General features: G+C 47.1%; 6 non-coding genes across 6 annotated transcripts; 5 read left to right on the top strand and 1 right to left on the bottom strand.

The window, feature by feature from the left end:
- The first annotated feature begins 3805 nt into the window (after positions 1-3805).
- On the top strand, positions 3806-3877 carry TRNAY-GUA (transfer RNA tyrosine (anticodon GUA)). Its single transcript has one exon. It is a non-coding gene; the product is annotated as a tRNA-Tyr (tRNA).
- A 3985-nt stretch (positions 3878-7862) lies between these two features.
- Positions 7863-7934, top strand: TRNAC-GCA (transfer RNA cysteine (anticodon GCA)). The gene has a single exon. It is a non-coding gene; the product is annotated as a tRNA-Cys (tRNA).
- Positions 7935-8891: 957 nt separating this feature from the next.
- Positions 8892-8963, top strand: TRNAC-GCA (transfer RNA cysteine (anticodon GCA)). The gene has a single exon. It is a non-coding gene; the product is annotated as a tRNA-Tyr (tRNA).
- Positions 8964-10264: 1301 nt separating this feature from the next.
- Positions 10265-10336, top strand: TRNAC-GCA (transfer RNA cysteine (anticodon GCA)). The gene has a single exon. It is a non-coding gene; the product is annotated as a tRNA-Cys (tRNA).
- A 6779-nt stretch (positions 10337-17115) lies between these two features.
- TRNAC-GCA (transfer RNA cysteine (anticodon GCA)) lies at positions 17116-17187 on the top strand. Its single transcript has one exon. It is a non-coding gene; the product is annotated as a tRNA-Cys (tRNA).
- Positions 17188-23908: 6721 nt separating this feature from the next.
- On the bottom strand, positions 23909-23980 carry TRNAC-GCA (transfer RNA cysteine (anticodon GCA)). Its single transcript has one exon. It is a non-coding gene; the product is annotated as a tRNA-Cys (tRNA).
- Positions 23981-24799: the final 819 nt, after the last annotated feature.

The following is a 24799-nucleotide window of genomic DNA, read 5'->3' as shown; positions in this document are numbered from 1 at the left end:
AATAATCAAAGATGTACAATATCTCTCTACAGAAACCTATAAACCATCCCTGAGAAAAATTAAAGACCTAAAAAGTAGTGGGATATACTAAGTTAGTAGAATGAAGGGCTAATATAGCAACAATAACAGTTCTCCTCCCATCTTTATAGATTTGAATAATCTCAACCAAAATCATATAATTTTTTTTGTGTGGGTATTGACACACTGATTCCAAAAATTTTATGGGCATGCAAAAGGCCAGGAACAGCAATACACACATGAAGGGGGACGAAGTTGGGTGAATTGCACCACCAGATATACTGTATAAAGTAATCAGATGGGGTGGTAATGATGGGCGAGTAAGTATGTAGACCAATGGAGCAAAAGAGAAAGTCCGGAAACAGATCTACACATATATGGGGATGCGATTTATGACAAACTTGGTGCACAGAGTAGTGAGGGAAAGAATGGTTTTTCCAGTGTGCGAGGCTGGGTTAGTTGGATAAAACATGTGGATAAAGGTCTAGACTCTCACCCCACACACCAAAATCAATTCCTGGTAGACCGTAGCTCTGAATGTAAAAAATAAAACAATATGTTTCTGGAAGAAACCTTTAAAGAATATCTTTGTGATTTGGTGAAAATGTAACGATTTACTAATGAGAATGCTGAAAGCACTAAACATAAAGGGGAATCCTGATAAATCAGACCATTGTAGTTAAGGATTCAGTTCATCAAAGGACAACTTTAAGAGAGCGGAGGGTCAAAGAGAAGATATTTGCAATGCATATAATTAACAAAGGACTTATATCCAAATATAAAAGTAATGCCTACCAATCAGTGAGAAAAAAGACAACCCCAGAGAAAAAGGGGAGCAGAGCAGGCATTTCACGGAAGACATTGTCCAAATGGCCAATAAATTGGTACATACAACCACCCTGGAAAATTGTATGTCATTAACTATGAAACAGAATGGTTGCACACCTATGATCCAGCAATTGTGCTCCTAACAGAAGTGCATATATGAGTTTATCAAAGACGGGCACAAGAATTTTCATAGCTGCTTATTCATAATAGCCCCAACCTGGCAACAACCTAAATCTTCAACTGTAGCTTAGATAAATAATGAGTATTCATGTAGCAGAATACTATACAGCTATGGAAGGAAACAAACCCTTCTTACATACAATAGTGTGGCTGGATATGGCAAACAATAAAGGGAGACAGATATGTAAAATCCAAAAATAGGACACAGATGGGGTCAGAAGTTAGAACAGTGGTTACTTTGGAGAGAGGATGTTAACAACTGGGAGGAGGCACAGGCATGGGGTTTGGGTTGCTGGTAATGTTTCTTCTTTTTGTTTATAAAGGAAATTGTAAACATAATCTAACTTTTTATGTCAAAAAATATCAAATCTATAGAAAAGTTATAAAAATGGTACAATGAAAATTTTTATACTCTACTGGGGTCACAAGTTGCTAACATTTTGCTACATTTGCGTGCACTCGTGTGTGTGTGTGTGTGTGTGTGTGAGGTTTTTCCTGACTCATTAGAAAGTTTGTTGAGGACATCCTGGCACTCTTCAGTATTCCAACATGGATTTTCTAAGAACAAAGGCATTCTACATAACCATAACACACGGAGGAGGCTTATCAATGATATGATTCAGTCATTTATTATGCAATCTGTATTCTATATTTCTCAGTTCTCCCAATAATGTCATTGTTAGTTGTCTTTTATTTCCAACATAGGGTCCATCCAGTCAAGGCTCGTGCATTGTATGTGGTGGTCACGTGTTTTTAGATTGCTTTATCCAGAATACTTCTCCAGTCTTCTATTTTCTTTCGTGAAATTGACAGCTTTGAAGACTTCATGCTGGGTGATTGGCAGAACCGTCCCTGCGGTCAACATACGCATGACAGTATGCTGGATCTCACCAAGAGTATGTGAAGTCCATAAATAGGCCCCAAAATGTGTTAGCAGTTAGGATAGCGGTTTACTTTTGGAGAGAAGGATTTGTCTGATTGTTTCCTCATTATTTGAAGTTCAATATTTTGGCAAAATGACTACATAAGTGATACTATGTCCTTTTCAGGTTTTACGTCTATGTTTATGTGTTATATATGTGTGTGTTATATATGTTTATCTTATGTCCATGAATGACAACAAGAGGCAATGATGTCACTTGGCTCCGCTACTGATGAGATTGAATTTGGTTATTTAGTTAAAATGATGTTTGACAGATTTTTCTATATCCTGTTCCCCAGCCATCCTCACCTTGCAAATTTAGCATCCATTAATGATTCTTACCAAAATCAGTTATTACACTGATGCTTATAAAATGGTGATTTGATATTTCTATCAGTCCTTTTACATTTATTAGTTGACAGATTATCTGAGGAAGGTTTCCAACATTGCCCCACTGAGTATCATGATTCGTGGAGGTGGGTTTTTCTTGTTGTTGTTATTGATGCCCTCCTAATGGGTTTTCTTTTTTTGTTTGTTTGTTTGTTTGTTTTTAACAAGAGAAATTTTAGTTTGGGGATTTCTCAGATTCCTTCCCTGCCTTTTCCCTTCTCAGTAAGAGAGGAGAATATTGCTAAGAGAGCCAGGAGACCAGCAAGGGAGAGCTGAAGGGCATCGCGTGGCCATGAACCGGCTCATCTCTGGCAACAGAGAGGAGCGCCCCAATTCGGGGGGACGGGGGTGCCGAAGTTTGAAGGAACAGACACCATAACACCAGCGGTGTTCATCTGGCTGATGGCACCTCAGATAATCTGTATTTACTCCACCCGTAGACGCCGTTGTGAAGTTTGTTATCTGTACTGCCGTCCAACAAATCTATTGCCTGTTAACTTTTATGCTTAACGTCGTGGTGGGCACTGTACAAAGATGCGGAGACATTGCTTTGTATTTTTTCAACAAGGAGGACTTACTGCCTGTGGACTAAACCCAAGGCACTGAACTAGATTGGAGGAATGATGGGGAGATACTCCCCTTCCCCAGGTTTTCCTTTGCAAATCTCTGTGCACCGTGAGCGTTGGTTTCCCTGACACACACATGCCAGGCACTCTCACGGCCTCTGGGTGGGTGTCTTTTCTCTACACTTTTGAGATCAGGGCCTTTTGATCTTGGCCGTGTGTTGGCCAGGGGCCAGCCAGGTTCACTTGCTAAGGCTGCAATGCTGTGTCTCAGGGCAGGGGTCTGTCTAGCAGAGGCATCTCTGGTCCTGGTTCTCGGGCGCAGTCTCTGCTGTTCCAGCTGAGCTGCCTTTCTGGTCGGAGGCTCCTTGGGACAGTTGGGGCAGCTTCCTGGGCCCCAGGATGGGGGTTGCAACCTCTCTGGCTAAATACTTCCAGTAATTTGTCTGGGTTCAGTCGGGATGCTGCCAAAATCCAGGAGGTCGCTGTGGCGAGAGGGCAAAGCAGAGAGGAGATGCGCAACAAAGCCCCGGATCCATCCAGCGGTGTGGGGGATGAGGGTGGGAAGGGAGGGTGCAGAAGGCAAGTTGCAAGGCGGTGCAGCTTGTTGAGGAGAGCAAGGAAGGCAGAAGTGGTCCAGCTCTTAGCAATGAATTTTCGAGCAGTGTCTTCCAAGTGGTGCTAAGAAAAACGAGGCTGCAAGATTGTGAGCGAAGACATTTCTGGGAGCCAGAGTTAGGTGGGGGGATCTAAGTGGAGGGACAGGGCCAAAAGGTGCCGATTTCCTGAAGGGAAACTTTCCACATTTCCAGACTTTCTAAAAGTGAATAGAAATTTCAGTGTACAGGGGAGCTGGGTGTAGCAGAATGGGTGAAAAGGTATTTATTAGACACCTAACAGAGCAGGGGGTATAGCTCAGGGGTAGAGCATTTGACTGTAGATCAAGAGGTCCCCAGTTCGAATCCGGGTGCCCCCTGACCCAAGTTTAGTTTTTGTACCTACACCAAATGGCACCTTCAGGCTGGCGCTTGATGTTTGGCCGATTGGGACAATGGAAAGTTCCAGAACCAGGAATGTAGTTCGAGCCATGACCACGTTGTGTTGTTAAGGTGATATATGGACCCAAGGTGTGTCTGAGCAGGAGAATTACCAGGGAACGTGGTTAAACATCCATTTCCCAGGCCCCCAATCCAGAGAGTCTGGTTTACTGGTCTAAGCTGGGGCCTGAAGAGCTTTATTTCTCAATAAAACCCTTCTTTCTTTTCATCCACCCACATCACAGCAACACTAGATGATTCTCCTGGGCTGCCACATTTAGCAACTGCTGTTCTGGAGCATTCTAAATGCCTTTCTAGGGTAACATCAGGGGCTTTAGATGTCTTGATCATGCACTGGGCGGGGAGGAGAAACTGCAGGACTGCCAGGTGGAAGGAGGTTGGGGCAGAGAAGGAGAAGGTGAGCAGGAATGGATCCAGTCTTTGGCAGAGCTGGTCTTGTGGGCTGACTAAAAATAAAGAGAGGTGTTGATGGGGCAACATAGGTGTTTAGGAGCCAGCTAGAACAAGTAGGGACACAAGAGGAGGCAGGGGGTCTACCTGCAGATCAAGTGGTCTCTCATTCAAACCACATGACTTGTACCCCCTTTCAGGTTTTTATTTACGAAGGACTGCCTTGTTGCCGCTGGGTCCTGCAGAGCTGAGTCTCCCTGCAAGGAGAGAAGGGAGCCCAGACGGTGTAGATCTTTGCCAGAAAGTCTCTCCAGCTTCTTGGGGCTGCAGGTGAACTTCTCCAGGACTGACCGAGGCCCCCTGCTAACACCCTTAGAGCCTTGCAGATGTCACCCTTCCTGAGAGTTGTCCCACCTCTACCACACAGGGCCACCTCCGTGGCGGGGAGAATGGAGCTTTGACTCCTCTCACATGCACTCCATCCCCCCTGAGCGCGGGGCTGTGCCCGCAGCAGACCCCTGGGGCTCTAGTCGCTCTGCCCTGAGCTGCGTCTGCGGGGAGTGCACAGAGCAGAGGGTCTAAAGGAAGGGTGGCGAGGGGGCCCTTCGGGAAGCACGCTGACTGCCAGGAGCTGGCTTCTACATATGACGGGCTGCAAGCCACTTCGCTCATGAGGCCCTGTGCCACCCTGGGGCTACTTCTCTGTCCCCTGCATTCACACAGGGACCCCAGTCACCTGCCTTGAACAGGGACCCCGGGAATGCACTGTGGGACGCCTGCTTTCCATCTGAGCAGCAGAGACAGGCAGGGCCCACGGGGGTCAGTATGCTGCAACATGTTTTTCAGGAAGATGAACAAGGTAACCTGGTTAGGGAGTTCTTTAATGCTGGCTGGTAGAATTTCGGAGCCAGACTGGAAAGGCAGTGGTTTCAGTTGTGTTCTAATTAGTGCCCAGTTATACTCTGTGCCAGCATCTAGATGGTGGACCAGTTGTCCCTTGAGGGTGTTCACATTTCAGGTCAATATGCCCACATCATGATCATATGGCAGGGGGTGCTTCTCGCCCAGTCATTCCTGCAAGCTGTATCAGACTTCAATGTGTCAATTTACTGCTGTTTTATTCCACTTGAAATTCTTATTCAGGACATCAGGAAACCTCTCACTCTGTTTGACCTCTCCATAGACTCAAAGGCTAAAAGTAAAAATCTAAAGCCAGTCCTGCAAAGTCCCTGGCAGGCTCCCCCCGCAAACAAAGGAATAATAATAGTCAATAATAATATCATTGTAGCTACAATCTGCTTACTCACATAAAATATTAGTCTAAGAAACAAATACCATTATGCTGTAAGGGGTAAGGCGGTTTCTTTGCATGTTTTGAAGACTGTGGAAGGAAGCTGGTGCCTCTTCCAGGAAGCCTCCTTGGTTCTTGCAGAGATGCAGGCAGGGGCAATCAGGGCAGGAGAAAGAGCATAAACAAAGGTGGGACATAAAGTGCCCCCAGAGGTGTCCTAAGTGCCTGGGGACAAAGAGCAGAGGGAGTGTGTTAGAGCTCCAAGGGAAGCAGGGGCCAGGGGTTGAAGGGCTTTATATTCAGGACTCAGAATTTGGTTTTAGTCCACTGAAACCCTCTATCATTTCTCAGCCCTCTAGACTTTTCTTTTCCCCCTCTGCTCTCTGCATCAATTTGCATCTCTCACTGAGGTCAGGTCACTCTGTTCTGGTGGGAAAGACACTGCATTGTACCCCAGACCATTCTGGGTCTTTCTCCTCCAGAGGAACACCAGGTGGTACTATTTAATCAACATTATTTCCTGAGGCCCAATGCATAAACGTGTCTTTTCAAGGTAAGCAAGCCAGGAGTCTCTGAGAAGCTGCATTCATCAGGACTTTAGAGTGAGAGATGGTTTGTGATGAGGGCCCGTGAGTGGGGCCAGGAGGGAGCTGAGGGAGTTTGCCATGAGGAGCTCATCCTTCTGAGGCTGAAGTGGGCTTTGTCAAGGTTCCAACCAGTATGGTTTTTATTTGTAGACTTCACAGATTCAGGACCTAGCAGGTGCAAAGTAATGAGAAGTTCAGAACCGTCTATGTGGATGTTAAGCCAGACCCAAGAGGGGCACTAGGAATTGAAGCAGACCTCTTGGTCCACACTCTTCCCCTAGAAGCTGAGACTCAGGGTCTTGTTGTTCTGTTGCTTTTCCTTTGTTCTCAGCGTGCCTCCCAGCTCACCAGCAGGCCTGTTCCATTGCTAGGCAGCCTCCTTGGCTGCCCCACGCCACCCCCGCCCCAGGCCCCAGCTTGGCCTTCAGCGGCCTTCCTCATCCCTGACATCCCCATCAGCCAGGAGGGAGTGGGGATGGAGAAACTAGAATTGCTTCTTCGGAGTTCATTTTGGCTCTTCTGGTAGCTAGGGAGTGATTAAAGTTTGTGGAAAATCTTAGCTATTCAAAGAAAACTAAGCAGTTGAAACATGAGGTTATTACTAACTTCAGGAAAAACCAAAAGTTTTACCAGAATTCTTAGTTCCACTTAGCACTATGAACACTATTAACTAATACCAATGAAAATATTAAACATAGAAACATAGAAAATTATTTAACCAAAAGTTGAGATATAGTTATAAGAGAAAACTGAGAAGGGAAGGAGGCACATAAATTATAATCTTCATCATAAAAGTACGACAGTTGATGTCTAAACTTGATTAAGTTTGATATTGCATATCATGAGATATTTATATTATTTGAAATCATGGCAGCAAATAGACTAAAAGAAACAGACAAAACAGTAGAGGGTGGTTGCCTCTGGGTGGCAGGAGGGAGATACAAAGGATTGAGTTTGTTCTGATAAGCTTTAAAAACAATATTTGACTTTTAAAAATAATTGCACAAGATACTTCAGTAAAAAACACAAAATATAATATTAAAAACATCCATGTTCTGTGGGTGGAGGTGTAACTCAGGGTAGAGCTTTTCACTGTAGCTCAAGAGTTCCCTGGCTGGAATCCAGAAGCTATGTGTAGTCCTCATGTCTCCATGATGGTTCTAGGACAATGCCTTGATCCAGGTCAGGGACTGGAAATTTCACTAACCTCCCCAGCTGCCCCCACCCCCACCCCCCAGGTTTGATGAATAGATGCAGACACTGGACAGACATCTTCAGATGTAAGTACTGCATGCATCTCCAAAGAGGTTAGGCAGGAGCTCTTCAAGTTGCTGTTTTGTGGTGTAGAGTAAGAGAAACACAGACAAATAAATTTTAAAAGCCCTTCCAGTAGTTAAAGTCAATGCTCCTTCTGGTTGCTGCAGTTACCACAGACTGAAGAACAGGGGGAGATACAGGCACGAAGGGGTAAGGCTGGGGGCTCTGGGGAGGACCTCTTTGGGGTGAGTTTGTGGAGGAATAAATTGCTGGTTTTATCAGCTCTCTAGAGACAAGTAGAAACTCCCAATGTGTTACAGGAGTTCTGGGTGTGACTAAGAAGGTGAAAGGTGTTTATTAGACACCCATAGCAAGCAGGGGGGTATAGCTCAGGGGTAGAGCATTTGACTGCAGATCAAGAGGTCCCCGGTTCAAATCCGGGTGCCCCCTGCCCTATTGGTTTTCCTATTCACAGCTGTTGCCCATATTCCAATTTCCTTTCATCCATGCTAATTATGATCCTTCCTGAAATCGGAAGCCACTGGTCAGCCCTTGCACAATGGCAATCTGGGCGGATTGCCCCTTGCATGTTTGCCTATACTAATGCTCTGGGTATCCCTCCTTCTCTTGGCATCTAGCTTTTTCCCCTTTCTGCATATATCTAATTTATTCCACTCTATTGGGTCTTCAAAGAGAAGGCAGGGTCGCATGCTGGGAATTCTGCTGGGCTTTTCCAGGGCAGACCAGAGTAGATACAACAGACTTCCCAGGATCAGACAGTAAATGGTAACCTTAAATCATCACCCTCACCCCTCCTTCCTGGCAAAAACAGTTTGGCACAGTGGAGTCGTGGTGAGACCTATGGAGACAAATCATAGCATCTAGGTTCTCTCCATGTGGGATATACATTTCCCTCTGGGGATCTGGTTTTTCCCACACCAGAGCTCACTCACATACTTGCTTCAAACTTCTGGGGTCTAAAGCCTGGCTTAGCTACTCTGACAAGGGAGACAGACAGTGTTGCTCCCCCAACTATTGGAGCTCTGCAACACTGTCTGAGTTAGAGTCCATTTCTGTCTTCACTGAAGGGAGAAATGCGAAGGGCTGGGATCCCCGATGGGGGGGGGGGTAGTTTTGGAGACAGTTGGCCAGGTCCTGGGCTAAATCAAAAAGGCAATGGGAGATGGACTAGGGGTTCTTCAGGCGGCTTCTCTCTTCTTTTCCTCGCCAATGACCCACCAGGGACTGAGGCCTGGGAAGCCGCAGGGCTGAGGGAGGATGTCTCACCATGAACCAGGTCTGGCAATTTCCAGAAAGTCAGTCCTGAAAGGAGGCCATGACTTCCTTTTGCAGAACTGAGTGTTACCAAACAGATGAAAGGTATTAATTATGTAGCATGTATAGGCTGGGGATATAGCTCAGGGGTAGAGCATTTGACTGTAGATCAAGAGGTCCCTGGTTCAAATCCAGGTGCCCCTTATTTATGTGCAAGTTCGGATAGTCCTTCCCCCTGCCTCCCAGTCACCCTTCCATCCTAGGCTCCCAGTTAAAAAGAAAAGTGCCCAGTTATACTCATTGACTCACCGAACACCAGCTATTGGTCAGTGCCAAGCACTTCTCCATGCTTCAGAGTTGTGAAGATAAGTTGTTCCTTGCATACATCTAGCAGCAATAGGAAGACCTCAAGTTCCTGTGGGAAGTCTGGTTGATTCTAAGGGTCACTGGGTGAGGTTAGGGCAGTAACCCTAAGTTAAGTTGCTCAGTCTCCCTTGTGCCTCAGATTTTGCATTTATAAAATGGAGGATAATAATAGTACCACCTCACAGGGTGTGTGTATGTGAGAGAGAGAGAATTTAAAGTATTTAGAACAACACCTAGTACACAGATGTCAGTTGTTATTATTAGCTGCAAATCTGCCCTCAGGTAAATGAACAGATGGTGGTTGTGAGTCCTTTCATTATTGAACTATTTTGGAGACTGTCTGCTAAAGGCAATGATTTTGGTCTTAGTGGATGTTGAGTTATTCTTTCCAGTGGATATGAAACCCTAGGACCAATGTCCTCTGGAGAAGTTCATAAAACCAGGCCACCAGGGGCGAGGGGGGCGCTTGTCTCTGTTCCCTGTGGCAGAGATGTTATGATAGGTATAAGATGATTCCTGACTAGGAGGGATTCCATGGGGCTTCTTATACTACTTGAATTTCTTTCCAGTCTATAAAGAATTGTTCCTATAAGCCCAATTTATGTAGTAAACCCCCTGAATCTCTGTTGTGCTCATAACATTTGAACCAACAGCCCATTTCTGTCTGTGGACTCCAGGGCGAGCGAAAGATAGAGACCACCCTCTACAGCTTCCTATAAACAGTAAGGGAACGGAAGCATGTGGTTATACCTGACCTTGCCTGCTCCCCTCGAATCAAAGTGGCTAGGGAGGCCTGGGTCTGCAGTTTTGATGGAGAAAGGGTAATCCTCTGGTGACTGGTGAAAACCAAGGAAGCAAATCAGAACCTGTCCTTGGTGCCAGGTTGGTCAGCTCTTGGGCTAAACCAAAAAGGCAATGGGTTGGCGTTCTTCAGGCGGCTTCTCTCCTCTTTTGCTCGCTAATGACCCCACCAGGGACTGAGGCCTGGGAAGCTGCAGGGCTGAGGGAGGATGTCTTACCATGAACCAGGTCTGGCAACTTCTAGAAAGACAGTCCTGGAAAGGGGCCATGACTTCATTTTGCAGAGCTGAGTGTTACCAAACAGATGAAAGGTATTAATTATGTAGCATGTATAGGCTGGGGGTATAGCTCAGGGGTAGAGCATTTGACTGCAGATCAAGAGGTCCCTGGTTCAAATCCAGATGCCCCCTTATTTATGTGCCAAGGCTTTGCATTGCAACTGGATTGCAGTGGGCTATGGCATCCTGCATCCCTTCAGGGTTCCTGCAGAGGCTTAGGTTCCTGTCACTTAGGACTCTTAGGGCCTGGTGTGTTCGGGGAGAGACCAGGTGAGAGAGGTCTTGGCTTCACACAGCTGCGGTACAGGGCCATGCTCTCTCCGCTGAGCCTCACACCTACCCAGTCAACTGATAACACACTTCCAATGATCCTCTTTTTCTCTTTTTGCTGCTCTTTCTCCTGTTTCCAAAGCCAAAGACTCAGCTACCTCCTGCGGGACCTTCTGAGTCTATTAGCCTGTGGGAATAATTGTGGGCAGATGTCTCAAACAGATCCTCTGCCCACCTGGGAGAGCCGTGGAGTTGGGAGAAAAGTCGCCTGGTGTTGAAGAGGCCATGGACTGCTGAGTCAGACAAGGACTCAGAGCTGGAAGCTTGCCTTGGTCCAGAAGGTTCCTGATCTCCACTGCTCACCCACAAGAGGGATCTTGACATTTAACGAGAGTTCAATGAATAGAATGGAGAGTGAGTAGTGGGCATGGAGATGTGACCCAGAGACCTCTCAGTGCCCTGTCTAGTGTACTAGATCTAAGCTATTAGATGTCTTGTCACCCACAGAGGAATGAGTGTATCTTCCCAGCAGGTACCTTTTCTGTGTTCAAGCCATGCGGTGATTTTGCCTCCTGAATAAGCAGGGGTGACCTGTAGGCAGCAGGCAGCCTGCCCACTGAAAATGCGTCTGTCTTTCTGCCGCATACTCCCCCTTACCCCTGGGTCCCCCCGGGCCACCTGTGAGCCCTCTGCCCGCAGCCCTGCCGCCTCCCCTCCCCCATCTCTCTCTCTCCCTGGGCAGAACCAAACCCCAGAGAGCAATCAGCCCTCTCAGTTAAATTCCTCAAATGCTTCTGGTGCTGAGCAAGAGGCCAGGCCTGGGGGTCCAGAGGTGAGCCAAATCTAGTCAGACATTTTCCTTCCTCGCTCTTTTCAGAGGCTCTCCTTCTTGTGGGGCAGAGTGATTTGCAACATAAAATATATTGGCTAGAAAGGAGCCTGGCGCCTCCGGGCTGACTCGGTGAGGGCTCTACGGAGATGGTGGGGTCAGCTGGGTCTGGACAGTGAACGTCAGGCGGTGTGTGGGCAGCACATGCACAAGGAAACAAAGGCGCCATGTGTTTGGAGTGTTTTTCTGGGTCTAGAAGGTATGCATGTTTGTACGTACCTGTGTGTGCAGGGTGGGTGCACCTGTGTGCGTGACCATGCGTGCAGGGGTGTGTGTGTACCTGCGGGAGGTTGGAAGTGTGTATGTGAGCACGACGACTATGCAGGGGACAGGGTGGAGGGCACGTGACCGTGACCTAATGTCAGATGCGGACGTTCAACAAAGGAGAGTCTGTTTGTAAGGGAGGTTTCGGAATTCAGACTTTGTTCTGTGGGTCACAGGGAGTCCTTCAGACTGCAAAGAAGCAGGACTTCTTTGCCAGTCCCTTTATTTCAGGACATCGCTTAGGAGACATTACAGAGAATGCTTACGCGACCGAGTTTGCCCAAAGACCCTTCCTTAACGGGTATTATTTTTTTTGAGCACCTACTATGTGCTAGTACCATATGGGGCAGTTTATCTGAAGTGAACCGTATTTGTCACAAGAAACTCATCCCTGTTTAAGACGAGGAAACTGAAGCTAACGGAGTTAAAGAACTCGCCCAGTGACACAGACAGAATAAGGAAGCAGAAGCAGGGGAGAAAAGGGTGCCTGGGTGGCTCAGATGGTTAAGCGTCTGCCTTCAGCTCAGGTCATGATCCCAGGGTCCTGGGATCGAGTCCCACATCGGGCTCTCTGCTCCTTGGGAGCCTGCTTCTCCCTCTGCCTCTCTCTCTCTCTCTCTCTGTCTCTCATGAATAAATAAATAAGATCTTAAAAAAAAAAAAAGAAGAAGAAGCAGGGGAGAAAAGGAATTCCAGAGATCCTTTCAGGATAAAATATACAGGACTTAGTGGCTGATGAGATGTATGGGATGGGCAATAGTGCGAGAAAGTATCAGATACTGAGGATTACTTTTGTCCAGAGAGAAATACAGAGTAGCTATAGGGAAGGTGGGAAGCCTAATCTAATTTAGGCTAGAGATGGGAGCAGGCTTTTGGTTAGGGGAAGGAATAAGATGGAGAAAGAATTGAGTCAGTTCAGTTGTGGGGACCAGAGTAGAGATGGGAGGAGAGGCATGTTTTCTTTGAGAAGAATGGGAAAGAAGAGAGGTGAAGAGAGGGGTCTCTGAGGTGTGGCGGGAAACCAAGCAGCTGCCGTCTGGCTGCTTCTGCCACGAGCTTTTGTGCTAGAGTGAGAAGAAAGAAGTGAGGGAGGGAAGTATGTCCTCGATGAGCCTGTAATGGAAACAAAGGAGTCAGAGGGTCTGCTGTGGGGAGGGGTGTAGCTTTATTGGAGCTGTGGTCGAGTTCTGCACCGCTGTGAGTCCACCTTTTGTGGACAGGGAGAAAACTGCTGTCCCCTAGAGACACTTGTCGCCACCCAGGTCAGCACAGGAAAAGTGCTAATGATTTTATTCTCTAGCTCCTTCTTTTTTATTCTAGGCAAATGCCAATCCAAGGAGTCTAGGTCACTCTCAATAGCAGACAAGGTTGCTGGTTCCCTTGCCTACACTCTGGTTCCCAGGTCTGTCAGCCCCACACTAACCATCTTTTGTGTGATCCTATCAGCAAGAGAAATCTGTTAGCTCCCTGGACTCTTGTGGATTTTTACCAGTTCCATTCCACAGTGCAGGGATCTCCTCTCAACTCCCGCTGTCTCTTCCTATAGTTGCCAAAAGAAGACAGTAAAGGAGGCAAAAGAACCTAGAACTTGAAGGACAAAGAAGATAGATGGCTTAAACCAAAATATTATCAGTATTAACATTAAATATAAATATATAAAATACCACAGTAAAAAGACAGAGAATGTAACTGGATAAAAAACAACAACAACTATAGGATGGTCACAAGAGATAGGTAGAAAACATAAGGATATAAATATATTGAAAATAAAAGGACAGAAAGAGATGTAACTATGACAACTATATGTCTTGTAGCTATATTAATACCGGACAAAATAGTTGCTGAGGCAAAAATCATTACCAGGGATAAAGATGGTCATTTTGTATTGATAAAATGTTCAACTCACCAGTTAAGTACCACAATTCTAAATTTGATGCACTTAAAAACAAAGCCTCAAAACATAAGAAGCAGAAATTCACAGATTATAAAGGAGAAATGGACGACCCTCCAAGCATGCGAGAGATCTTTAAAACCCTCTTTTGTGAATTGATAGGACAGCAGAGATAATATCAGAAGGATATAAAAGACTTGAACAACATGATTAACAAATAGGACCTAATTAACACATAAAGAACCTTACATTCAGCAGTTAGAGAACATGCATTTTTTCCCCCATTCACTCATGGAACATTCACACAAATTGACCATATTCTGAGTGTAAAGCAGGTCTTAACAAATTCCAAAGTATCTCAATCACAATGAGTATGTATCCTGACCAAATTAAATTAAAATCCAAGTAACAATAAATAACAAGAAAACCTAACAAATAATTAGAAAATTCCCACCTTCTTAGAAATTAAAAATTATACTTCTAAATAATCCAGGGGCCAAAAGGGAAATTGCAATTGAGTTAGAAGTTAGAAAATATTTGAACTACATGATGATGAAAATACCAGATATTGAAACTTGTCAGTTGCAACCATAGCAGTGTGCAGAGGGCAATTCTTGCATCCACAGCATTATGAAGAGACAAGGTGAAAATTAACTAGCTCTGCATCTATCCCAAAAAAGATATAAAAGGAACAGTAAAGCGGCGCCTGAGTGGCTCAGTCGGTTGAGTGACTGACTCCTGATTTCAGCTCAGGTCATGATCTTGGGGTTGTGAGATCGAGCCCCGTGTTGAACTCGCATGCTAGGTGGGCATGGAGTCTGCTTGGGATTCTCTCTCGGTTTCCCTCTGCACCCGCCCCACCCTCTCTAAAAAATAAAAAATTTTAAAAAATGAAAGGGACAATAAAGCCAAAGGAAAAATAAAGAAGAAAGTAATAAAGATGAATTAATGAAAGCATAAATTGATTAAATAGAAAACAAATGCATAAGAGATAGGACCAATGAAGCAAAAGTTGTTCTTTGAAACAAATAAAAAATGTTAACCCAGACAAGACTGACAAAGGAAAAAGAGAAAACACTAATAACCAATAAAAGAGATATTTGAAAGGATACCTTACTACAATTTCCAAAGACATTAAAAAGATCATGGGACTATATTATGAATGACTTTGTGCCAATAAAATGTAATATTCAGATGGCATGGAAAATTTTCTAGGACAATACAACTTACACAGATAGAGTAAGTGGGTTTAGCAGGACTGAGCTGGGTCAGTGGAAAAATCCACGATTTTAGCTGATAAAGGTGGCAGTATACCAACTTCCTAGTCAATGAAGGGCAAAGCTCTTCACTCTCCTGTCTCCCAACAGGGTCATTTCCTTCACCAAACCTTCTACTCTTACACGGTCCCTCCAAACTTCCTTGTAAATACATGATATACATGTATACATATCACCGATGAAGGGTTCATATCCAAAACACACAATGAACTTGGGCAAAACAATAAGAAGAGTACAGACAACCCAGTAGAAAGATGAACAAGAGATTTGAACAGGCCCTCCACAAAAGCAGACTCTCAAATGACCAATCGGGATGTGAGAAGATGCTCAAACGTCATTAGTCCTTCGGGACATGCAATTAGAGCCACAAGGAGATACCACTAGATTCTCACCAGGATGGTTAAAATGGAGAAGACTGATGGTCCTGAGCATTGTGAGGCTATGGAGCAGTGGTAACTCTCCTACGCCATCGTAGTAGTACAATCTGATATAACCACTTCAGAAAACTGTCTGGCATTATCAGTTAAGAGTTGAAAATGTGAATGCTCTCTTAATCAGTAAATCTATTCCGAGCTATATACTTTAGAGTGCACATGTACATATAAGAAGGTTCATACCAGCATTTCTCTTAAGAGCTCCCAACTGGAGACAGCCCGAATGTCCACCAGCAGTAGCATAGATAAATAAATCATGGTACAGTCACACAATGGAATGCTAAACAGGAATCAAACAGAACACATTACTGTCACAGAGGCTAAACAGGCATGAGTCTTAGAAACCTGAGGTTGGGTGAAAGAAGCAGACTCAAAAGAATAAATCCAAGAACAGGCAAAACTAATCCATGGCGACAAAATGGCGGTTATCTTTGGGGAGAGGGGGCAGTTGGGAAGGGGTGCAAGGGAACCCTATGAGGTGCTAGAAATTTTCTGTCTTGATTTGGGTGGTGGTTTTGGGTGTGTGTATATGCCAACATTCATTGTGCTGTACATTTAAGATTTGTGTGCTTTGTGTAAATTACACTGCAATAAGAAGTAAAAACAAGTTAGGGCGCCTGGGTGGCTCAGTTGGTTGGGCGACTGCCTTTGGCTCAGGTCATGATCCTGGAGTCCCTGGATCAAGTCCCGCTTCGGGCTCCCTGCTCGGCGGGGAGTCTGCTTCTCCCTCTGACCTTCCTCCTTCTCATGCTCTCTGTCTCTCATTCTCTCTCTCTCAAATAAATAAATAAAATCTTTAAAAAAAAAAAGTAAAAACAAGTTAATTACATCTTTCATTTCGAGAATGTCTTGATTAGTTTTTCAAATATATGTGACCATTTCTGAGTCTTTTGCTCCTCAGTTTAGATTTCATTTCTCTAAGATACTCTTCGATTTATTCAAATAATGTCATAGGTGGAGTCTTTGCAGGTCCAGTTCCCATGTTTCCTACTCTGTCGACTCTCACGAATGTTAGCTAGTTTCCTCGTGCGTTTTTAAATTTTCTCAGCAAACAGTGACATAGAGCTTCCTATGTGCCAGTCCTGGTTCAAGTGTTTTATGTAGATTAACTCATTTAATCTACCCACCAGTCCATCAAGTATATGCTATTATCATTTTATAGCATATGCATCGAGGCACAGAGAGGGGAAGTAACCGGCCAGAGGTCCCACAGCTGGGGCAGGACTTGGATCCAGGCTCTCTGCCTTCAGAGTCTATGCTGTGGGTCTCCATGCTGCGCTGCTTCTCGCACACTTAGATTTGTTAAAACCCGACCCGTGGGAGTTCTAGGAAGCTTGTTTCCTGGTGCATTCCTTCAGGGAGGATTTTCATTTGACCAGGAGCCCAGGGCACCATCCACCTGAGTCCAACAAGAATTAAAATAACTCCCTGTAGCTTTCCAGACCAGATGAAGAGTGCTCACTCAGGGCCCACGCCAAGTCAGCCTGCCAGGGGCTGTGGATGCTCGGGGTTGCTTTTCTCTTTCTTGTCTTCAGATCACTTGCTCCTTAAGAGCTTAGCCCTTGCTAAGTGCTGTCTTTAGGCACGACTGTCTTGTTTCAGATTGCCCACCACGTGTGGGGCCTGAGACTCTGTCCCTGGGATGGCCCCCCTCACCCTTTTACTGCTCCCACCTTCCTACGGGCTGTAGGCCAGGAGGACACAGGCTGTGGGGCTTTTGAGGAAGGAGCCTGTTGCTTGTTATGCAGCATGTTGGAGAGTTTTCACTGAAGCAGGCCCGGCGGTTCCCGAGAGAGGTCCTTCCGAAGGGTTACTCATCACTTTACAGGTGGTCTGGGTGTGGCTACACAGATGAAGAATATTAATTAAGTCACACCATAGCAGGAGGGGGTATAGCTCAGGGGTAGAGCATTTGACTGCAGATCAAGAGGTCCCCAGTTCAAATCTGGGTGCCCCCTATTTATCCCTAACTTAAATTGATGCTGCTTTTTTTTTTTTTTATAACTTCCTCTTCCTTATTAGATGTCAATGTGAAGTTGTTTTCCCCCACCCAAACCATCAAATGCTGAAGCTTAATACCATAGTTGCTCGCTCTGCCCAGCACCTTGTGTTCTGGATCTCCTCGGATTCATCCCTAAGTGGCCATCATCGGTGACCCGATGTTAACAGTATCTTCCAGGGACAGTCACTGTCTCTGCCTTGTGTCCTCAATACTCTCCCTTCTCCATTCAGGCATTCTGTGAACAGGGTGGAAGGGGTCTTCTCTTTCCAAGCCAAAGCGCTGGGATCTGTGGCTCAGAGCGTGGGCCCCTCTCCACGTGTTCAAGTGCACATTGAGGAATTATTAAAGACAATCGTATATCTTATTCAAGCTTTACAAGTAAACTTCTGCATAAGGGACCGGTGAATTATATCACCCATCTCAAAACTAAAGTGTGTAATGACTTTCTGTGGTTCGGAGAAGGAGCAGCTGAGCATGTTGGTAGACAGTCTCAGAATTCATTGTGAGTTCCGAGATATGGCATGGAATTCACAAGCGCAAGCCGTGATTTCTGTTATGCTTTACACCCATCATCTTTTAGGACCTTTCTCCCATTTCCCCACCCTCCAGGCTTCGATCAACCACAGAAATCTACACTTTTGATGGGCTAAAAACAGGTTCTCATAATAAATTATTTGACGGCAAGAAAGCCTCAACCCCCTTACACCGGACGGCGGGAAAGAGCAGCATAGAAACAGCATGGTCAGACTTGGTCTAACTCGGTAAGCTGGCCCAGAGCTCTCCGTCTGACACCCCGGGTTGCAAAGGTTCTCTATCCTGAGTTCCGTTATCAGCATACAACATGAGTGCCTGAAAAAACAAAACTTCTTTTATCCTCAGGGATGTGCTTTGGAGTTTCCCTTTCATTGAAGCTGACTCCTTTTTGTTAGCAAGAGACTCAAATTTCTGACTCAGTGCTTCTTTTTTCCAGTTTCGTAAACACTTGGAACTTTGGCTGAGAGCCGGGTGGCTTGTCCCTTTCCTGTCCCTGCCCTCCCACGACACCTTCTGATATTGAAAATGACTTCTGGTGGCAGCCTCCGTCCATGTCCTCCTCCTCCCGGTGGGGCCCTCCGGATTTGTGCAGGAGCTGTCTCTGTTTCTTGCCCTTCCCGAGGGCTCCCTAGTGGCCCCCGCCCCCTGATTTAACCATCTCCCTCTTATGGGAGAGAGCCTGCGTAAATGAGGCTGTGTGTACGATTTTCATCGCTGAGCCGGGGCCTGTCCCTTCCTCGATTGTCTTGCTCCGAGTGTGAATACGAAAACCTTTCTCTACCTTTGGAAATGTCACCCTTTGACTTTATTGTGAGTCTCCACTGACCTGGGAGGCGAGCTTTGCTCTCACGATTTTCAGACTCCTACACGGTCTGTGTGCCCATCGGGTGCGCCCTCCCTATACCCTTGGCATCAGAGCCTGGAGTCCGAGAGGCCTCTGGGGAGGCTGAGAGGTCCAGGCGGAGAAGGCAGGCGTGGAAGAGGCGGTGTGTGGCTGAGGGGCCGGGCGGTGCTGGGGTCCCCAGGGGGCAGGGGGCTGGCCCTTTGTCCTCACACCAACCACCGTGCCTCCTGACTGGGTGGACAGTGGACGCCCGGTGTGTGGAACCACGATGACAGGGCTGGAGGGGAGGGGGCAGAAAACCAGCAGAAAGGACAAATGCCTGTCACCACCACGGGGGCAGAGGTGGTGGGGGAGGGGCAGACCAGGAGGGGCTTGGGGCCGGCTGGGATCTAGGGAAGAGGAGGAATCAGGACGCGGGCAGCTGCGGAAGGCAGGAAAGGAAAGAATATTCGTAGTGCTTTCTCTCAGTTATTTTTTTTTTTCAAGATTTTATTTATTTGATAGAGAGAGACACAGCGAGAGAGGGAACACAGCAGGGGAAGTGGGAGAGGGAGAAGCAGGCTTCCCACCAAGCAGGGAGCCCGATGCGGGGCTCGATCCCAGGACTCGATCCCAGGACTCCGGGATCATGACCTGAGCTGAAGGCAGACGCTTAATGACTGAGCCACCCAGGTGCCCCATCTCTCAGTTATTTTTAACCACTCAGTACCTGCAAGGCTGGAGTGTGTAGACATTTGGGTTATTACGTGTGTAAATCGGAAAATAAAAGAATCCCCCACCCCCTTGTTGGCAGTAGCTGTCTGGTTTATTTTCTCCCATAGGAGATGATATATATATTTTATAGATATGTTATCTATAGTATATAACATATAAATAAATATAAAAATTTATATTTAAATTTATATTTTTAGGGGCGCCTGGGTGGCACAGTTGGTTGGGTGTCCGACTTGGTTTCGGCTCAGTTCGCGATCTCTGGGTGGGGGGAATCAAGCCCTGTGTCAGGCTCCCTCTTCCTCTCCCTGTGCCCCTCCCCACCTCTCTCTCTCTCCCTCTCAAAAAATTGTTTTATATATATAAAAATTTAATATGTGTTTATATGTAAATACCTTTGTATGTGTATATAATCTTTTTTAAACAGATTTTATTTATTTATTGCAGAGAGAGACAGAGACAGAGACAGAGCATGAACGGGGGAGGGGCAGAGGGAGAGGGAGAGGCAGACTTCCCCCTGAGCAGGGAGCCCTACAACGGCCTCCATCCCAGCACCCCGAGATCATGACCTGAGCCGAAGGCAGACGCTTAACCAACTGAGCCACCGAGGCGCCCCTTATTATATAATAATATATATACCTGGTATCTTTTTAAAAGTCCAAATGAGTTCATATCATACACATGCCACGCAATTTGCTTTTTGCCCTTAATGATATTGTTTAAGAGTCTTCTCATCATCGTACTCTGGACCTGTGTTAATCTTTTTCTCTTGCATCATATCCTATCCTCTGACTGCTTTGTAACCTATTCCCTGTCAGTGGAGAGTTAGGTGGTTTCCAGTTTATTTCTAACAAAAAAGGTAAAAGCTGCAACGAGTCTCCACCTATCGCGTCTTTGTGCACTCACATGAGTAATTCTGAGGGATAAATTCCCAGGAGTGGAACTCTCCTAGAGTATAATTTTTCCTAAGTAACCTTTTTTTTTTTTTTTTACAAAGGCCACAAACTCAACATGGAAAACTTGAAAGATAAATAGAAGCACAGAAAAAAGCTGAGATCATCAACAATTTCATTCAGACTCACGGTTTTGTAACCTGCTTTTTCACTTGACAAATTATCATGGATATTCTTTTTTTTTTTTTTTTTTTAAGATTTTATTTATTTATTTGAGAGAGGGAGAGAGTACGAGCACGACCAGGCGCATCCTCAGCCGGGTGCATATAGTAGAGACACAGGAAGAGGAAGGGCTGGGTTCCTGCAGGAGGAAGGCCAGAGCTGAGAGAAGCAGAGCTGGCCAGGACATTCCAACCAGCAAAACTGAATCCTGATGTAGCAACACAGGTAAAAGGTGTTACTTATACCATCTTCTTAGCTGGGGGGGTATAGCTCAGGGGCAGAGCATTTGACTGCAGATCACAGAGGTCCCCGGTTCAAATCCAGGTGCTACCTTCTTTAACTTTTAATCACAAGTGGGTTCCCTGTCCTACAGGAGTAGCTGAGCCAGCAGGAGCCCTGCAGTAGGGTATCTGCTTAGTTTTCTGAACCCAGCATGCTGGCCGCCCGCCAGAGGCTCTGGCTTGAGGATCCCTGACTCAGGTTGTAGAGCGCCCCCTGAGGCCTGCTCAGGACTCACAGACCCACGCCCCCAGGGAAGAGCAGGATTGTGCTTGGTGCTGTGGGACTGACTCCAGGGAGGGAAACGCTGAAGGAGAGAGACCTTCCGGGGCCTCTTTTCTCTCTGTCCTTGGTGTAGAATCACGGGCTCCAGTGAGGGAAAGGAAGCTGGAGTCGCATTCCAAAAATCAAGAACAGGTAAGCAACATCTGTCCTTAAAAGCTCACCTCACTCTGACAGGAAGACCTCTGGCCTCTGTCATTAATTCCAGAACTCCTTCAGACACTGACCTACCCCCTCATGTCTTGTCAGTCCCCGAGACCTGCTCTGCTTCAGGTGGAAGGCATTCCTGCCCACCATCCCCTTCTGCACCATCCTCTGCCTACGCCAGCCGTCCTTGGCCAAGGACGTCAGTGTCAAAGCAGGGCTGTGTCAGTGGAGGGCTCTGGACTTCTCTAAGGCCAAGGGTCCCCAGCTGGATGGCCCATCACAGCACCTGGCGTGTGAGATGGTAAGAGCCATGGCGTGTGCTTTCATGGAAATACAGCTCACAGGCTCCAGGTCAGACTGCCTGGATCAGCATAATTGGGTGCAGGGCCAAGGGACTCTATTTTTAACAAGCTCATGGGATGATCCCAGTGGAAAGTCAGAATTGGAAACCACCAATTTAGTTTGGTGCCCCATGTTACAGGCTTGAAAAGAGGCCATAATTAAGAGATGTGCCCAAGCACACACACCTGATTAATCATAGGGTTGGGGCCAGATCCCACGTGACTGGTCTTGGGTTCTTTCCACTTCCCTAACCTGGGACAAGACGCGACGGGGCCCACTGCCTTCAGCTGCTTCCTTCCCCCCGTAGCCGAGGCTGGCCTGGGCTGGAGGAGATAGGCCTTCCCAAATAATGATCCGAATGATGTCCACCCCACATCTAGGACTAAACAGGATGAGCTCACAGCAGCCTGGGAATCTGAACTGTGGCCCTCCCGACCCGCAGTCAGATCTTTTCCCCGGACCCAGAGCTTACTTCACATTGTTTCCTAATTGACATCATTTCATGGTTGTGACCTCCCCCAAGGAGGGACCCTCCTCCCCCAGGACCCAATAGTTTCTGTTTATTTCTGCCGGCCCCATGTCCCGGCTGACTCACCGTCTCCTGGTCATAAGCTCCCTCCCCTTTCCCACTGACCCTCATTTGAGTGCCCGAAGCCCCCTCTGCCCTGCCCAGTCCCTCCCCTCCTTCTGTCTCTCGCTGGTACACTTTCTTGCCTCCCCCGCCTTCCCTCTTCACTCCACCTCCCCGGGCTCATTTGTTCTAACCCCTGCTCCCCTCTCCCTCAGCTTCACCTGTTCAACTACTGGCTGGATGGTTCTTCTTTTTCCCCTTCTTCATCCCAAGGCCGAATCCTGGGGCTGAGCCTGGGGGAGACATCTGGTCAGGAAGGCTAACGTCACCGTCCTGCTAAGCAGCCCCATCTGCCTTGAAAGGCCTCATGTCTGGGGCTTTGCACATCTGGAGGGGGCAGGGATGGGCTTTAAGGCTGCCTGTTTGGGGTACCAAAGCCTAAAAACCTTCTGAACTGGCCTGGAGACCCTGACATTGCTGGCTGAGCCACTGCCTAGGACAGTCAGACCACACCTGCCTCTCCCTGGGAGGGGACCCCACACTGTCCCCTCCTGGAGCCACAGGCTATTTGGATTCCAAAGTGCAAAGATTCTGATGGACAGGAAAGCAAGCCCCCCTGGGTGTTTTCAGTTTCCACAGTGAGTGGACAGCTTCTGCATTCAGTGGGCAGGGGCAGGGGTGCTGGACCCTCTGTGAGCCGTTCCATCAGTCCAGATATAAGAGGAAATCCATGGCAATTGGTGGCATTTGGAGTTGGGATTGATTTCTCCATATCCTCTCATAAATCCCCTTTATAATTTTGGGAGGACTGTTCTTCCCTGATAAATGCCCCAACATTCACCCAAGAGACCAAGCATTTCAGGGAATTTAGCAACGGCTGGATCAAAGTTTGCCTCTGGTGTTCGGCTCTGCCACGTGGTGCCTTGGGCAGATTTTCTCGGCACGGTCGTCGGAAGCCCCGTGTGTCCTTCTGAGAACTGGATGTAGTATGATCTAGTTATTCCTGGGGAGTTAGAGTCAGCCACCGGGGCTCTTGCTCTTTGTGGGCACTTGATTTCAGCTGACTGCAGGCAACAATGCATCTGTTAACCCTGGTCTGCTAGCTTCCTAGCCAGGAGGGACCAACCGGGACTTTTCCTGCCTTCAGTACAACGAGATCGGGCAGTTAACCCCCGATCCCCACATATCTGCTTTTTTTCTGAGGATCTCTTGCTTGCAAATTACTCTGGGTACCAGTTCCCATACTAGTCACACACACAGGTGCAAACCCAGAATGTGCCTCTGTCTGATGGAAACAGACCAGACAGTCCCTGGCAGGCTGTCAGGAGCCCATGGCCCTGGAGGGACGGTGGGAGAGTCAGGCTCCAAGGGACCGCAGTGGCCCGAATCCCAGCCAGAGCCACCGCAGAGTGGCATGCGGGGCAGGAGGCACTGTGGCCCCCAGGGGGCGCTGGATGAACCAACAGCTGCGCCGAGCCCTAGGTCCTGGAATGAAGCTCACTCTGGAAAGTCTGAGCTGGGCCCCCCGCCAGCAGTCAGGGGGATAGGGGTTGACAGTATTTGGCACATCTGTTTGGTATAGCAGGTTGCAGAGCTGGGCTTTCCACCAAGACTCACTATTTTGGTTTGGGGTTCAGGTACTGGGCAGTCCAAGAATAACACAAAGCCCTACCTGCAGCCACCAGAGAGGGCCTGACCAGCACAGCACCGTGGGGTTGGGTGGCGGAACCCACTTGAGTCTGAGAAGCACAGGAGGTGAAACCGAGGGGTCCTGGGCCATCTCTTCTTTCCTCATAGAGGTTTCAATGTCGGGGGCACAACAGCTGTTATAGGGGGTAAAAGCTGGCAAAATAGGGGGCACCTGGATTTGAACCAGGGACCTCTTGATCTGCAGTCAAATGCTCTACCCCTGAGCTATACCCCCACTTATATATGCATGTCTAATAAGCACTCTAATCCTGCGGAGCCACACCCTGACCATCTCCACCTTGTGATGTGTTCTTGGTAGTGCTCTGCCGTCCTACAGCCCTGTAAGCATGCCCCACCTGCTATGCCCACCCTTGCCTCTTACCTCTACTTAGAACTAGCGTTCTTCCTCCCCTGAGCCCCTAGCCGTAGGCCCCGGCCTTGAAAACATTGAGGCTTGCAGCTTGAACATCCTCTGGACTCATTTAGAAAGAGCAGGGCTCAGAACTGGCTGCTCAACAGACCCTCTGAAGTTAGGGTTGGGGAGGGCTGGGAAAAGTCAAGGTTCTTGGGACCCCTAAACCAGACTCTGTGGGAAGGGGACAAGGGACGACGGGAGCTTCTAACAAGCTCTTGATGATTTTGGAGCTATCGATTTACTTTTTGCCCTACATAGTATAGATCTGGGGAAAAAATGACAGCAATTAAAATCATGCCCAAACAAAACACACTTGGTTTAATGACCAAGTTACCCCTAGAATCCACATTTATGATTAAAGGCCTCTTTGCGCTAAACTGGGCAGGAGATGAACTACCCCTTCATCTATCTTCTTTTGTCCCCTTATTCTGTTTGTTGCATGCTTCCATGTGTGGGACGGAAGACGTAACCTGAAGAGAGGGTGTAATGCATGGAAAGGCAGTGAAGTGGGAATGAGAGATTTATGGTCATTGGAGCCCAGACACAGGACAGGGTGATTGCAAACATGTGGTCAGGACAAAAGGAAGGGCCAACAGGTGACACATAGACTTGAACCAGGGACTACCTGATATGTGGCCA

Source organism: Mirounga angustirostris, unplaced genomic scaffold (genome assembly GCF_029215605.1).
Source record: "Mirounga angustirostris isolate CCGP_5_RB_7025 unplaced genomic scaffold, mMirAng1.0.hap1 SCAF_12, whole genome shotgun sequence".
In the NCBI taxonomy this organism is placed as follows: Eukaryota; Metazoa; Chordata; class Mammalia; order Carnivora; family Phocidae; genus Mirounga; species Mirounga angustirostris.
The sequence above is the reverse complement of the archived record's forward strand: the minus strand, read 5'-3'. Positions and strand labels throughout refer to the sequence as shown.